The 15,556-nt window shown below is 40.3% G+C and overlaps 1 long non-coding RNA gene across 1 annotated transcript in view; it reads right to left on the reverse strand.

Moving 5' to 3' along the window:
- The window catches only part of LOC309879627, a 50,996-nt gene extending 39,260 nt beyond the window's left edge, over window positions 1–11,736 (reverse strand). Inside the window, exons 1-4 of the long non-coding RNA XR_014317808.1 lie at window positions 11,646–11,736; window positions 9,510–9,581; window positions 9,113–9,172; window positions 3,859–3,977 (exon numbers count right to left, since the gene is read on the reverse strand). This is a non-coding gene — a long non-coding RNA (uncharacterized lncRNA). The remainder of the gene's footprint in view (window positions 1–3,858; window positions 3,978–9,112; window positions 9,173–9,509; window positions 9,582–11,645) is intronic.
- Between the last annotated feature and the right edge of the window lie 3,820 nt (window positions 11,737–15,556).

The raw sequence follows: 15,556 nt of genomic DNA on the forward strand, positions 1-15,556 counted from the left end.
TTTCTTCCAGCACTCAAAGAATCATTGTTTTATCAAATGCTTACCTTAGAGTATTTTCTTGAAGCAGGGTGACTGCTTTGAGCTATCTCTGAGTGAGGCTGCACAAACTTTGGGCCCATGTGAGGCAACCTGAGCTAACACAAGCTCACAGTCAAATTTTTCAACAGCCACATTTCTCTTGCAGAGCCATACAAGGAAAACTGTTAAGGTACTGCCTGGTAATACTTTTACTTGCCAAGAACATTTCAGACGTACACTTTTATAGCGCATCAAAGTTTTGATTACTTTCTGACGTGGACCTCTCATACTTTTTTTTTTTTTTTTTAATAAGTCCTAAATTCACATGGAAACTCATCTTCCACATTACTTCCTTGTCCTTTACAAAGTTGTAGCATATATGCATCCCTTTCAGAACTTAAAGCCCAAGTATTGACAGAAGTATTTGTTGTATGCTGTGTGTATACTACTGCAACTGCAAGGCATTCAGGACATACTCCATTTTTTTCCCTTCAATATAACACTTACAGAACTATCAGCAGAGTAGCTTGCACAAGGAATAAAGGACACAACTTAAGAGCCAAAGACATGACTCCAGAACAGAATTGGAAACCATCTTACATTTTTTATATAGTGATGTAACGGGGATTCCTAATATATTAAGCCAACAAGATACAAGAAGTTGTACAAGTGCATACTCAGGTGAACGCAGTAGAGAACATGCAGTAGAGAATACCTTACAAAAAATAAATCACAACAGCTCAAATTTGTAAGTGGGGTTACAAAAAGCCCAGGAAAACACAGATACATTGGGAGTTGTTAAATCACCAAACAAATTAGAAGCAGAAATCCTCTTGAAATTATTCCTGAAAACAAGGTTTCTCTGTGCTATTTATATAGCACCTAGCAAGCTGTCTCTATTCCAATGATGCCAGAGGTTGACAGACAGTAACAATATCCAAAAGGAAAGGTGCAATTAACTTTAAAAGCCATTTATTCATGCAGTTTCAGGAAAAAAAGGTTTCCATATCGGGTCCTCCACTGTTCTCCAAGATATTAAAGAACCAAAGGCAACATCTGGATCCATACAACCCCCTCACTTAAATAAAGTGAAAGCACAGTTCATAGATACCACATTTTTTACATGTATTGATTTCTGTAATGCTGGGTCAGGTTGGCAAATAGTGGTTTTGTCAAAGCTGTGCATTTCTCATGTTTTAGCCTCTGGCTCCTTATTGCTTGTGCAGGGACAAACTAGTTACAGTCCTTCCACCACTATATTTACTAGCTGGCATTGCAGCTCAGCTGTTCCTTCTCTCTAAACCAACTTTTATTTGGATTTTTGTTTCTTCCAGGCTTTTGACTTTATTTTTTGTAGCTAGCACTTCTTACTTCCCCCAGGCTATTGGGTGTTTTGTGAAAGAACTATCAGCAGCCTCAGTCATCTGTGACCTACAACAACTAAGACATCTGGCTATACCTGGACCCTGTCACTTGGACACTACAGAGAGTTATCTAGACGTAGCACTACTTCTAAGCCATGTCAAAACCAAAGATGCTTCCTATACATTGCCTTTGCTCATGCTGTACAACAAGATAACAGGATACATGCTCTGAGGTTACAACATCTCAAATGAGCCTTTGTGATCCTTTCTACTAATGGTAAAAATGAAACAGAAGGAAAAGAGCAAAGAGAAGGTGAAGATTTTCAAGAAGCCAATTTGACCTTCAGCATAAAAAAAAAATCACATACAACAAGTGGACAAACCCTTACACTAATGTATATTGCACAGGTAATGTGTTTAGTAAGAAGATACTTGTTAGATTCGTCACTGTAAGGGGCAATGATAGTATTTTACTGACATTTTTGTACTGCACATGATTTCTATTACCATTCCCCATGTATTCCAATGGCTGTGCTAGCAATGCCCTTGGTAATGGGCTTCAAACTGTCCACTTTCTTTTTACCTCCTATATTTAGATTTGTTTACATCTCTTGATCTGACTACTGGTCTTACTCCTCAATTGTCATTAACATATTGTAACTAATCAGCATCTCCCAATTAGAGACAATAATCTCTGAATAAGATTAGTTTACTGGAATCCTTTTTGAGCTAGTCAGCAATAGCCATTAGGAAGAAAAAAAAAAAGTTTTACAGTGTCTAATTTTGTGTTATTGATCTGAAAATGCAAGAGATAAAGCACTGCTGGAAAACTTCCTGGAGATTATGTCAATATGCACTGGGTATTAATACAATCATTTTGAAGAAGCCAGACACAAAGACTCATCCCTTTCAAGATGTGCCTGGACTTCAGAATGACTTGTTATGATTTCTCTATCGTTATTTACAGTAACTGAAACTTATTTTCCTTCCCCAGAAATTAATTCAAAGGTTTTACAGGAAAACTCATCCCAGCCTGAGCAACAGTTCACTGAATGGTTTCTCCGTGTCCAGTTCTGTTCGACTTCACAACGACATAGGCAACCACATGTATGAGCAATCCGATCTGCAGTTTTTTGGCATGTTTCCCTACACTGAAATTTGTTCCTGATATAGCTTCAGGATAGAGATCTGTCAAAGCAGCTTCTGGGCTTTGCTGCCACATCGCATGTGCCCAACAGACTGTGACAAGATTGAAGTGACACACGACGCCAGTGGAAGCTGTGGCATTTTGGGAGAGGCAGCAGCCTCCAGCTTTGAGCACGCTGAGTGCGGGTTAGGCAGGAGCCCTGGCTTCGTTCAGAGGCAATGCGCTGCTGGTCACCTGCTGCGTGGCATTTTGCCTCTGAGACAGGATCTGCCAACTTCCAATTCTGCCTATGGGCATGCTTCACCTGTAATTTGGCAAGGCAAGGATACCTGGCACACCAAAAAGGCCACTAACTATAGGTAGAAGCTGTATTACAATGCTGTTATGCCAATATATATAATTATATATAATTATATATTATATATATATTATATATAATAATATATTATATATATATATATATATATAACTTTATATATATGTAATTATATGTATATATATTTATATTTTCTGATTTCCAGTTCTACCAGGATTTTTTTTTAAGCTCAAATGGAAAGTATATCAACCTATCTTCTTAGATTAAGATCATTCAAATAGACTTAGACCATCATCATACGAAAAAACCCTCTATTTGCAAGCCCAGTATACAAACAGTACCTTCAGTGTCAATAAAACTTAACTGATGGCATCACCTTTCCCAATAAGGCAGGAATCCCTTGGAAAAAAAATGCAGGAAATATGTAGGATGTATTCTGTCTTTTGACAGTTGCCATTTGACAAGGTTGACTATTAACGCCCTCATTTCAACTCCTACTCATGTAACCGAATGTGCCACAAGCCTGCTTACACGCTGTAACTTCATCCACAAGCATGCCAGGCACTTCGACACCACAGCAACCCTGGGCTATCTGCAGCCCACCAGTACGGGCTGTCAGCCTGCAGACCGGCCTCCCTCAAACCTATATCCTGAGATCACTGGAGTTTCAAACATATGCAACAATCAGCCTCACTCAAATGACAACATGAAAGCAATGAGAACATTGAGCCTTGTGTTCCTCCTCTTGATTTCTCTCCCCTGAGCCCCTCCAAACTACACCATTTAAGCCCTCGTCTTCTTGCCTTGGATGGTACTACAGCATCAGGGTAATGAAAAGAAGACAGCTCATTCTTGGACCTACCTTATCATATAATACAGGAACAGGCCACAAAACACTACCCATTAAATCATCCACCAGGACCTCTTCCTGATGGTTTCATGCAGCAGTGTCGCTTCTGTGAGAGGCTGAACACTTGGCTGTTTGGGGAGAATCACTGTCCTTAGGGACTTACCTACTCATTTTAAAAATTTCTTCTTCCTTGCCACATGAGGATTTAGGAAATGGAAACAGAACTGACGTGGCTGACTCACAAGGACAACACATCCTTTTAACATCAGAAAATAGCAGGATCTGGAACAGACATTTAGGCTATTTAAATAATGCTTAAATGACAAAAAGACCAATAATGCCAGAAATACAGTAAATGCGTCTATATCAAGACAAACTTGCAGAAAACTGGAAAGCAGGTTCAGAGTTTAGACCAAAAACCTCTGGGGAAACCACTTAGTAATAAAGCACCAGACAGTAGGATTCCCAACATCAACAATTTGAACCCCAAAGCCTTTCTGTTACCCAGTTATCCCCACAACTAACCATACAAGAGTATTTTCATGTATCAGGTTTGTTCTTTCATGGCCATTCCTTTCCTGACATTTCTACATAATTATTGTAATCACTCTACAAGAATATTGATGCACATGAATTTATCAGTGCCTTGGCTTTCCACGCTTGCCCAAATGCTACTTCCATTCTGACCCCAAGTCCATCGCTCTTCTGTGCCAAATTTTATGCTTGTTTTATTCAGCTTCCGAGTCTAATTAAGAGACCAAAGGAGGGGTCAGGGGAATGAGGGCTTTCTCTTCTCAAACATCCTCTTTCCCAGGCAGAGGATACTGCTAGATATGCAGAGTCTGAGCATTTTCTCAGACTGAACAAAGACCGCTTTCCTTGATGAATACGTGACAGCACAGGATTTCAAATGAGCAAGTAGGTGCTGGAAGTGAATAAATAATTCAGTGGGAGAGATGACAAGTGTGCCATTCACCTAAGATTTATTTAAATTAAAAAAAAATAAGAAGTCTCACTGGAGATTATAGGGAAACTTTTTGAAGGACAGCTAATTCACACTTCTAAAATATTGCACGGTTGCCATGGGTATCACCCATGGGGTCCACCATATCCTACACGCTAGCAATCACATACTGGGTTCCCTTGATTTAGCAGACTTCTGCTAAGCTTTAGGAGAGATAATGACTGTTACAGATTCAAGCCTACACAAATCAAAATAATAGATTTGTTTCTTTGGTAGGGAAGGAGATTTTAAATCAAGCTCCGAGGTAGCAGGCTCACATTCGAACCCAACACCTATACAGACAATGCATTATCTGGTGACACTGTTGTCCTCTAAAGCACTTTCCTGTAATTTCCAACAAGCTTTTAACAGCTTCTTCATGGAGAATAAATCTGATCCACCAACATGTGCTTAGCTTTTCTGCCACACACCCTCTGAGAGGAAAGAAATGATAACTTCTGAAAAGGTTCAGAACTGCCCACAAAAACTTGATTTTTTTTTTCCTATTACATCTTTTTTTCAACCCCCTTTTAAATGCACTTAGTACAAGGTCTGACATTTCTTGGCCAGAGTCTGTCTACTGTGCAGCAACATAGAACCTGACAAACTACCATATCAATGACATTTCTGTACTTTGAGGGGCAGACCTGTTTTTAGTCCTCTAAAGAATTACCAATGTACAGAGTATTTTTCTGATTCTAACAGATTAATTCCTGCCAGCTTAACTAGCTGAATTTAACTCTGTAGACATTTATTGCTCAAGCCCATGTTCTATTTCCTTCTCTCAGTAATTACTGGTCTCCCTAGAAGACAGATTTTGCAGACCAGACTTTCCACTGACAGTTAGTTAGTTTGGGTCTACTCTTTGTCAAGAAAGCAACAGTGAACTCTGAATTTATCATATTGAGATGACTTTACAAAGTGTATCTTTTAATTCTTGGGTGAATATGAATATCAGGCCCAAGTTTTAATGGGTAGAGATTTCAGAGTGAACATGCCTAATACAGCCAAACAGGAGACTAATGCCAGGCAGGTGATCAGTCTTGCCTAAACACAGTCATTGATGCCCAGTGAATAGATTGAGCAGTCAGGTGGTTGCAGTTCAAGTCTTTAACCCCGCTGAAAGATAACAGCCCCCCAAAGCAACCATAATTAGACTGGAGTTGATTCACCTGTCAGACTCCTGACAGCAAGTAAGATGAACAGTTGGATTTGCTGTGTGGTGGAAGTAGCAGCTGGGGGACTGGTTCAGCCTCTTTCAAAAACCAGCATCTATACTGAGAAGTTAAAACCGTAGCTTCTTACAGTGCAAAGTGACCAAATGGACAGGAAGAGGAAGGAGTTTACAGCTTGTTGTAGCAAAGGCTTGAGGTCTGGGCAGTGAAATAAAACCAGTGATGCCTTGCATGAAAAAGCAACAAAACATGACAGGGATAAACGTAGAAGTTGGATTGGCAAGACTATAACCTGATGAAGAAGTTTGTTTGTTTGTTTTTTTTCAGGGAAAGGACTGGTGGTGGGACCAGGAAATATGAAAAAAGCTGAGTAAAGCAGGAGGATGAAAGAACCTATAACAAGCTGGTTAGCTACAGTGGGAAGAGTTGATTTCCATCTAAGCAGTTGACATCAAGTAGAAGTGTTGGAGAAAAGACTTAAATCCTTAGTAGTCCCATGGAGGTGATCACAATTGTGATCAACAAATACACGTGATGAATTCTGTATTACAAAAATGGCATCTTTTAAAAATGGATAAAATAGCACCTTTTTTCTCCTCAGTCAAAATGAATGTAGGTATTTTGTCAAACATGTAGCATCTGTAAACAGGATACATGTACTAATGGGTGAGCTTCAGAACTCAAACATCCACTTCATTATAGAGACCATTATAGAGACAAAGACCTCAGTGCTTCAGATTCAGGCTTATTAACAGACCACCTGAGTACCTAATAGTAATAAGTAGCTAATAGTAATAAGATATTTTCTTATTTTTCAAGAAAAAAAGGGGTAAGGAAACATTGATTATAGTCAAATTAAGATGTAAAATGACTATAATTATGCCAAGAACAAGAAGTAATTACCTGTTAACAGGGGGGAAAAATCATCTTTACCTGATTGTATTTATGACTCCACTTGTTTCTGTGAGCAACTTCTTTCTGCTAATACAGACTAGCCCAGTTCTGTTTTTTCTGCCTTCTAGTGCAACTCTACTTGGTTTTGAGAACAATCTTAATGAACTTACGATGCAAGACCAAATCTAAGGGATTCCTGAGAACTTTCAGTTCACATTTTTGCGAGCCTGCTAGCTGCCTGAACTGCTTTGAGACAAGGTATAGCATCAGGTTAAGAGATAGAGGAACTCCAGGATCTCTGTGGTGTGCAGCAAGATGTTAACACAATTGTTTTATACTCAAGAAGTCACAGTGGTACAAGCATCTCAGACGAGACAACAGCAGTGACAGCATCTTCCCATTGCTATCGTTATCACATGAGGCTGTAGGTTGTGTTCAAGATTTCCATTACCTCACCTAGAACAGCTAATTTCTCATTTTCAACTCAGAGCTCTTCTGACAGCACCAATGTGGTGTCAGCAACTGGCAATATGCTTTCCAGCACTTGCACCTTGGTTAGAACCCTCACATTTATTTGATGGTCAACAGAAACATTCAACCCTTTCAATCCACTGTTCAGCACAAGTGCACTACAGTTTCCCCATTTCCTTATATCCATTTTCATACCATGCTGGTTTGACTTCTGTTACTGTTTTTTCTTTATCCATAAGCAGCTGCCTTCTGCAGATTTCCTATTCTGTTATTTGTCTGCATTCACATGTAGTGGCTATGACTGAACTACCCCAAAGCCTTTCCATGACTCCACTCTCCACTTTTTTCTTCAATCCCGAGCACCATCCTTCCTTGTGCTGTACCAGAAATCGCTGCTCCAATATTTGAGATCATTGCTATAGGCGATAAGTAACAGCAACCCTGTGCAAATGAGCTTCCCTCGGCAGGGCTTCCTTCAGCACTACTTCAACAACTCGGTCAAAACAAGACAACTAGTCTTTTATAGCAAATAGCGATTTGCTATTCTTTCTTTCAATGTCAAAGCAATTTATTAGAAGCAAGATGACCTACAATTTGAAGGGTCTGCTGCTCCGCAAATGCCATCTCTCCTCCTGTGCCCCGTAGCTGCACTTCACTACAAATACACTTATTTTTCAAGCACTAATACCATGAACAGTCTTGAGAGAGCAGTCTTGAGAGAGCAGCATTTTCTTCCGCTGGTTCAAACTGCTAGTTAATCCAGGCCAGCAACCTCACTACAATAAGGGATAGGCCTTCCCCTTGAAGAAAAGGGCAGGAGCACAACAGGTTTGCCACCTGAGGCCCATCACTCTGCACACACACACCACCCAGGGCTCCCAGCTGTGGCCTAGCAGTGCCATGCACAACAGGCCTACCCTTCCTGTTAAATACACTTCCCCCCCAGTGACCACAGTCCAGTCAAGGTACCTGCTCAAGACACTCCTCAGAAGGCTGTCCTCCTCCCTAAGGTTCAAGGGCAGCCCACAGCAGCCTTATCTGCAGGTCCACAGCAGCCTCCAGCACCCCACTGCAGAGTCTCCCTTCCTCGCCCACCTAAGGAGAGGGGGTACACAGCCAAGCCCCCTCACTAATGCCCTGCTTTCCTTCTCAGAGCCACCTGAGAGCTGAGACAGGTCAGCTGTACTTGCAGCAGCACACGCAGCTGGAAAGCAGACAGATCTCATTAGGCATTTACAAATCCACCTTCTGAATTGGAAATGAAGCTCCAAGCACTTAAAGCAGCTGCTGAAATGCACCTTTGGCAAATGTGGGTAAACTCAGTTTATCCTGCACCTGGAATAGCCTTACCAGTGTCTCTCTTGACATGCCATGGCACTGTGAAAGACTTCTCACAGGCCTGATTAGTGGGAACTCTTAATTATTCAGAAATGCTAATTTCCCAATTCTTCCACACTACCAAGCCAGGCCCTGCTGTACTACAGATTAACATTTCTTACTGAGGTGTGGGGGATTTGATCAGGCCAAGCCAAGCACAACACTCGCCTTTTCAGATTTATATCCAGAAAGGACACATCTCCGCATCCTTTTAAGAAAGTTTGTGTCTTCCTTTCAAAGGAGTCTCCAAACATGAGGTAACACAGGCTCTCTGCCCTTTTTGGCCCTGACTGATGAGGTTACACATTGGGATGCACACAGTACACTGAAAGGGCATCCAATTCCTTTCTGATTGATACAATACTAATGTGCAATTTATGATATCTCCCACCTTCCTCTTCTCTCAGCCATCAGAGCCAGGAATGATGCCTCTCATGCTGAATTGCTAACCTTAGCAACTATAACTTTTTCAAATTGAAAACAACTTGATCTCTTACCTCTTTCTCCAGCCTTTTGAGATTTCCACCATTCTCTTGATATCAAACTGATCAGTGACTCTGTGGTAACAAGATTTAAAACCTTAAGAAGTCACACTTCATAAGCAGTTCCCCATATTATTTTTAATGCATTTTCAGAGCTGTTTTTCTTCCTTTCTTGTGAAGTAATGCCTCTATTTAAACATCTTAAAGGCTGCTGCTTAATATTACTCTTTTTCAAGCAGCTCAGAACAGGAAGACAGGACTATGGATTTCCTAGCCAAAACTGAACATAGTAGACAAGAAAGGAGAGAGAGGCATTATATAAAAAACACATTGCAATCAGCAGGTTCCTTTCATTGAAATATTACATCTAGACCAATAATAAAGTATCAATCAAATAACAGTTTCTACACACCTTCAGCTGAACAGTTTGTGATCCAAACTCATGCATGCATGTTTCTGGGCAAAACCGGACCTTTCCCCAAATCTGTACAAAAAGCAGAAGTCAGATGTGCCTGTTCAGGCATAAGTAGCTGGGCATCTGCATCATTGGTTACACACATTTCATGACCTGAACTTCCATTTGTCACAGTTGATCAGCCAGCACTATAGTATATTCAAGGAAACACTGGTTCCCTGAAAATGCCCAATCGAATTTAACGGTAACTGTTCCTTGTCCCAGGGGTATCGTCAGTGCTACAGTTGGATTTCTACAATTAATTAGTTCATCGTCTGCCCTTGATGATTACATGGCACTTCTCCATAGCAACATTGATTTGTGGAGCTTAGCTTCGTAAAGAGAAAAAACCCACAAACCCTCAGATTTCAAATTATCTGTCAACAACAGCAGTGAGAGTGCTCAGGCTGCAATTTTTAGAAGACAGTAGCTGTTTGCCTAACTTCTGCTGTGCTTGAGCAATTGGCAGATTTTGTATTGACCAGTGCTTAGCCAGCCTTCTGCTAGTGGGCTCATAGCTGATTAGTCACATGGTGATTCATTTCAAGCTTGCTAGAAAAGCATCTGAAATTAATGGCATGGGCTTGATAACAATCCAGGTTCCAGCCTCACTTAAACAGAGCTGGGCTGCTGTGGAGGTGCCAGTTACTCCTCATCATGCTACAACATGCGAAGTTTGTTTTTAAGTTTTTCCCTATGCCTGGTTTAATCATGCTTCTGATACCTCCTACTTTGTAGTAGTAAGAAACGGTAGCACCTAAGCCTTAGGATCGTCCAACATAGAAAACAGTCTAAGACATTCTGTACATTTTGTGAAGCACATTCAAGATATCTAACAACTCACCCAGCAGTGAAACACTGACACTTCAGAGCTGCAGAGCGGTATGTGCTTATCAGCAGATGCTAAAACAGTCACCAAGTAACAACAAAATGAAGAACTACCCTGTCTATACTTGGGCTGGAAAGACTTTTTTGATATTCAAGAAGTTTTAAGCTGCAAGTACCTTCTCATTCTTTAATGAATCAGGGACATATTGCTATAAGCTGACAAGGCCTCAGGAGAGTCAACTAGTAAAATGAGAGCACTTAATGGGGATTCCAAAGCAAATACCTGAAAAATGAAGAAATCCAAAATACCAGAACAACCCCAAATACTTATTTCAAACCTTTACTTCACCCTCATTGTACAGGGATGCTTCAACACTGAATTAATAATTCTTACTCAGTCTCATTCCAGCCGAGCTCTCAACATCCCCTAAAGAAGTTTTTCTGCTCTGTGAGGTTGGCTGGTGTAGGGACAGAAACCTTGCTTTCTCCCCCCAACACAGTTTAACGAGGGTACTGAGTTCTCTCTTATCTAGCATACACCTTAATCTTTATATGAAGGAACATGCCTCCATCAGAATAATGATTTCAGAGCAGTCCTTGGCCTTGCTGCTCCTCTCTGACACTGCACCTTCTACTATAGATCTCATGAGCCTTGCACAATAGATAGGAGAAAGAACAGGTGACCATTTAGCAGACACAAGCAGAATTTGGCAGCCTTTCACTCTTCCCACTTTCACATCAGAACAACTTAAACCACAGCAGAGCACTGACAGCACCCACCTCCATCTCCCCTGTCCCTGACAGTGTGAGTCACAGAAACCTGCAGACCTGTGCAGTGCTGGATAACCACTGTTCTTCACTTTACCTTCATCTACTGTGCAAAATGCTAGCAACAGTGGGATGGAAAGCTCACTGATTCCCCTCCATGCAATGTTAACAGCAGAGCTGTGTGAGTGAGTTACAGTACTATATGGTTTCATTTTCCATTATTTGCTATGCTATGCTATTTAAATAACATCTCATCCAAAGACACCATTGTTGTTAAAAACATTAGCTTCACATCCCTGTTGTTAGTGAACACCAAGTATTTATATCAGACAAAAAATATATATTTTTTCCTAAATCACAAGTCACTACTCACCACACATCAGCACACTTGTGAAAACCACAAAAGAGTAGCAAGTAGCAGGTGGGAGCAAACAAGTAATTACATTCCCAGCAACACCTGCCTTAAATTTGAGGTGCACTGTTCAACTAGCAGCTTACCAACCAGTGACACAAGAAATGCCCAAGTAGTTCAGAACACTAATTGGTAGGATTTTGAGTGCAATAGCAGTCTTTTCTTCAGGACTCCCTGGCCACTCTGATGGAATTAATTTCATCCTAATGCCTCAGTGTTCATATTATGTATCCTCCTTCAACAAAAATAGCATTTCAAGTAGTTGAAGCCAGGTTAATTATCCTGCCAGCCCCTGGGAAGATATACAACCACATGTGATCAAGGAACTACATGCAGCTAAGGAACCACATGCTGTTTCCCATGTGTCTGAATATAGGAAAAAAGCAACTCTTCTACAGTTTAACAACACTACTACCTGAGATATAGATACTGGGTGTGAGATTTGATGGAGGCTATTTGATAAATAATTTAAAAGCCTAAGCATTCAGGACAAAGTAGGAGAGAAGGTGGCTCAGAAGCTATTTGTCTCTTACAGTGGTTACATCCAATAGATAAGCATTACCAGCAATGAACACTACTTTTAATCCAGTACACTGAAGTACAAGGGAAAACTACAGGCATTGCATATAGATGCACTCAGAGGATAACAGACTCCAGAAAGGAAAACTACAAACTGACAGCAAATTCATCATAGGAGTAACTAGTATGGATTTACCAAATGCACCTGTAACCTGGAAATCAGGAGGTCCGTAGCCAATAGTTATCAGGTGCTCAGTCTTTCTATTAAAGTTATGGACACAAAACAGCTTTACAGATGAAATAATGTCAGTCTGTGAATTTACAAGCAGCTAGATGTGACAGCAGGGAATGTTATTTTCACAGCCTGATATGTCCTGTTACTCTTACATTAAAGTAGTATGTCCCAGAAGATTTCACTGGGGCATTTTTTACATGCCCACCTCCCCCAATCAAATATTTCGGAGTTGAAACATTTGTTAAAAAAGGGAAGTGGTTTTTAATCAACGTATTACTTAAAATACAAAGACAAAAGCATTTGAACTCTCTGGTAAGTGTGGCTACTAATTATATTTTCTGCAGATAAAGCTATGAGTACAAATAATATTGAAGTTGTAATAAACATTTTGTAAGGCTTGAAAGGCACATAATATAACAATCTAAAGCAGAAAAGTACCCTCTCTGCATTTATATCTTGGGTAATTCAGCAGACATCCTTAATTTTGCTGCTGCCCATTCAGACAGCGTTTTCCCCGGGTTCATAAAAATTACCTGATCTTCCAATATAAGTCTGTTTGTACATTAGCATATTTAACCACCAATATAGAACTAATTGTTATTTTCCACCATTTACCATATTATTTACAAGATTTTTTGTATTGTCAGTTTTAGGCAGCCTTAGTGAAGTTTGGCAGCTGCAGTCTTCCAAGTGTGAGCATTGCAAATGTGATAGAAGTTTCTACTGCAGATTGTACTGAGATGCTAACCCTAAAGAGCAAACAGCATTTAGGAACTTTCCTCATATGTCAAGACAAAACAGTCTTCTGTTTCCAGAAACTGCAGAGTGAATCAACAGTTAAGAAAAAATATGAAAAGCACAATTTAAAGTGATGTAGTTCTGAAGTACATCATGTTTTCTTCCCCCTTAAAGTGTTTCTGAACCTAATAATTCATAATTTGTTACGAAATCCTGCTATGATGCTACCTGGGGCTGTTTTCTTTGAGGGGAGGATAAGGAGGTGAGGTAGCGTGTGTTTAAACATTGTTTCTTTTTCTTCTTAAATAAATTACACTTGTCACATATGAAGAGGTAGATCAGTCTTTATTCTGACAAATAGCAAATTGTCTTTTCAGTCATGACCCTTGGCCCTTCATATGGCTTCCCTTTTCCACAGACCCTTAATCCGAATGCTCCATTGATTCAGAGGGCAAAATCCATCTGTGGTTTAATCCAGTATAGATTGCATGAAATTCTTCCAGTGGACAAGGACACTTGCAGGACAGCACATCTCACTGTGCCAGGCTGCCGTGTCTTTCAGGTATCTTCCCCTTCCACCTCTGAATGCAGCAGTTGGGCAGATCTGGGGATTCCGTGAGCAAAATAATTTTATCATACAAGGAGTTGTACATACCTAACAAGGTGGGGACACCTTCCTGAAAACTGGAGACACCAGTCCTGTAAGAAGTGCTAGTTACAAATCAATTATCCAATACAAACCCATGATACAGGGAAATGGAAAGTTAGATTCATAAGTCAGTATCATTACAAGAAGTTATCCTGCTATAGATGTGACCAAGACCCATACTATGGGATGATGCACTGAAGTGACTTTGTCCTTACAGAGAATCTGTTAACAAACAGGAACAATCAAGTGTGACTCCATCTTTACTCTTTTATCTTCTATTTATTTTTTTGAAAATTAAATGTCTTAGCTAGAAAGGTCTCTGGAGTTAATTAAGTATTTTTAAAGGCACAAAGAAAATAAGCTCATCTTCAGCTGCACATACCACAGTTGTCTGGCTTGCAGGTAACCTTTGATTCATTACCATGGCAGCAAAGTGTGTCGCCTGCAATGTGACAGCAAGAAAACTACAAATCCAGTGTCAAACAACACACAAAGCAACTTTTCCCCTTTATGAGAGCTAACTGATTTTTTTAAAGTCAAGGTCAAAGTTTATGGCAACTACATATCTTAACTATATGCATGGTACACATGTTAAACCAAGTATATAGCAGTATTCAATTCCTCAGCTACAGAAAATTAACTCAATTGTTATCTTCAGAAAATGCAGGAACAGAGACAAAGCAGAGAACAAGATCTGGCCTGTGCAGAGGAGGATCTGTGAGTCCTGGTGAATAACAACTTGAGTCAGCAGAATGCCCTTGCAGCAATGACAGCTAACTGCCTATGGGTCTTTGTAACTACAAGTGTAGCCAGCAGGTCAAGGGAGACGTCTTCTCTATTTTTAGTGTTTGTGAGGCCTCATGGTGTACTGTCCAGCCTTAACCCTCCCAGTACAAGACAGATGTTGCCAAACTGGGATAATTCCCAGGGAGAGCCATGGAGAGATCAGGGGCTGTAGCACATCATGCATAGTGAACAGCTGAGGGCCCTGGGGCTGTTCAGATGGGAGTCTGAGGGGTGTGAGAAGCTACCTGCTGTCTTCAGATACCTAACAGGGCTGGGTGTTACAGCGAAGACTGAGCCAAGCTCTTCTCAGAGGTGTCTTCACTGTGTAGGAGGCAACAGAGAAGTTACAGCAAGTGTTGTTCAAATAAGTTTATCCCTGTGATGGTAGTCATATGCCAGGAAAGGTTGTACAGAGCTCCATCCTCAAAGTTGGTCAAAGTTCATCTGGACAAGGCTCTGGGTAATCTGATACAACTCTGAGGCAAGTGGTAAATTGGACTAGATAATCTCCAGACATCCCTCCCAATTTAAATCATTCGTGTAGTTTTCAAACCTGTGAACCTGGTAATCAGGAGGGCTTCTCCCTGCATTTAAATCATTGCAAATTTTATAAATGCCTTTACAATATTAATTACAACAATTACAATATAAAGAATTAAAATGTACAACTTGAAAACAGATTCCACTCATCTGTTCATTTTTTTTTTCTAGGACTTCAGCTTTAAACCATCATTTTTTTTCAGTGATATTTTGAAAGAACAAAATCTCTGAAGCTTCCATTGCATTGAGTTACAGAGGTCCAAGAGACTAAAACTGCAGACTACCACCATCACCTGTTTTTTTTCTTACACCTGGAAAATATAGATAAAAATTAGTTACTTGACAGAGAGAAGAGGGTCATGAAATCTATTAAGCAAAATATTTTTCTTCTCTCTGCTTAACATGACAACATGCCTACCAACTTCAAACAGCTTCTTTGAGTAGAAACCAGGTTGCCCCGGCAAACCCACACTCAGTCCCTTATCAAAAATTGCAGCTGTATCATCAGGTAACTCCATTCAGAATGACTG

This window comes from Aythya marila (assembly GCF_965140915.1).
Source record: "Aythya marila genome assembly, chromosome: 1".
NCBI lineage: Eukaryota > Metazoa > Chordata > Aves > Anseriformes > Anatidae > Aythya > Aythya marila.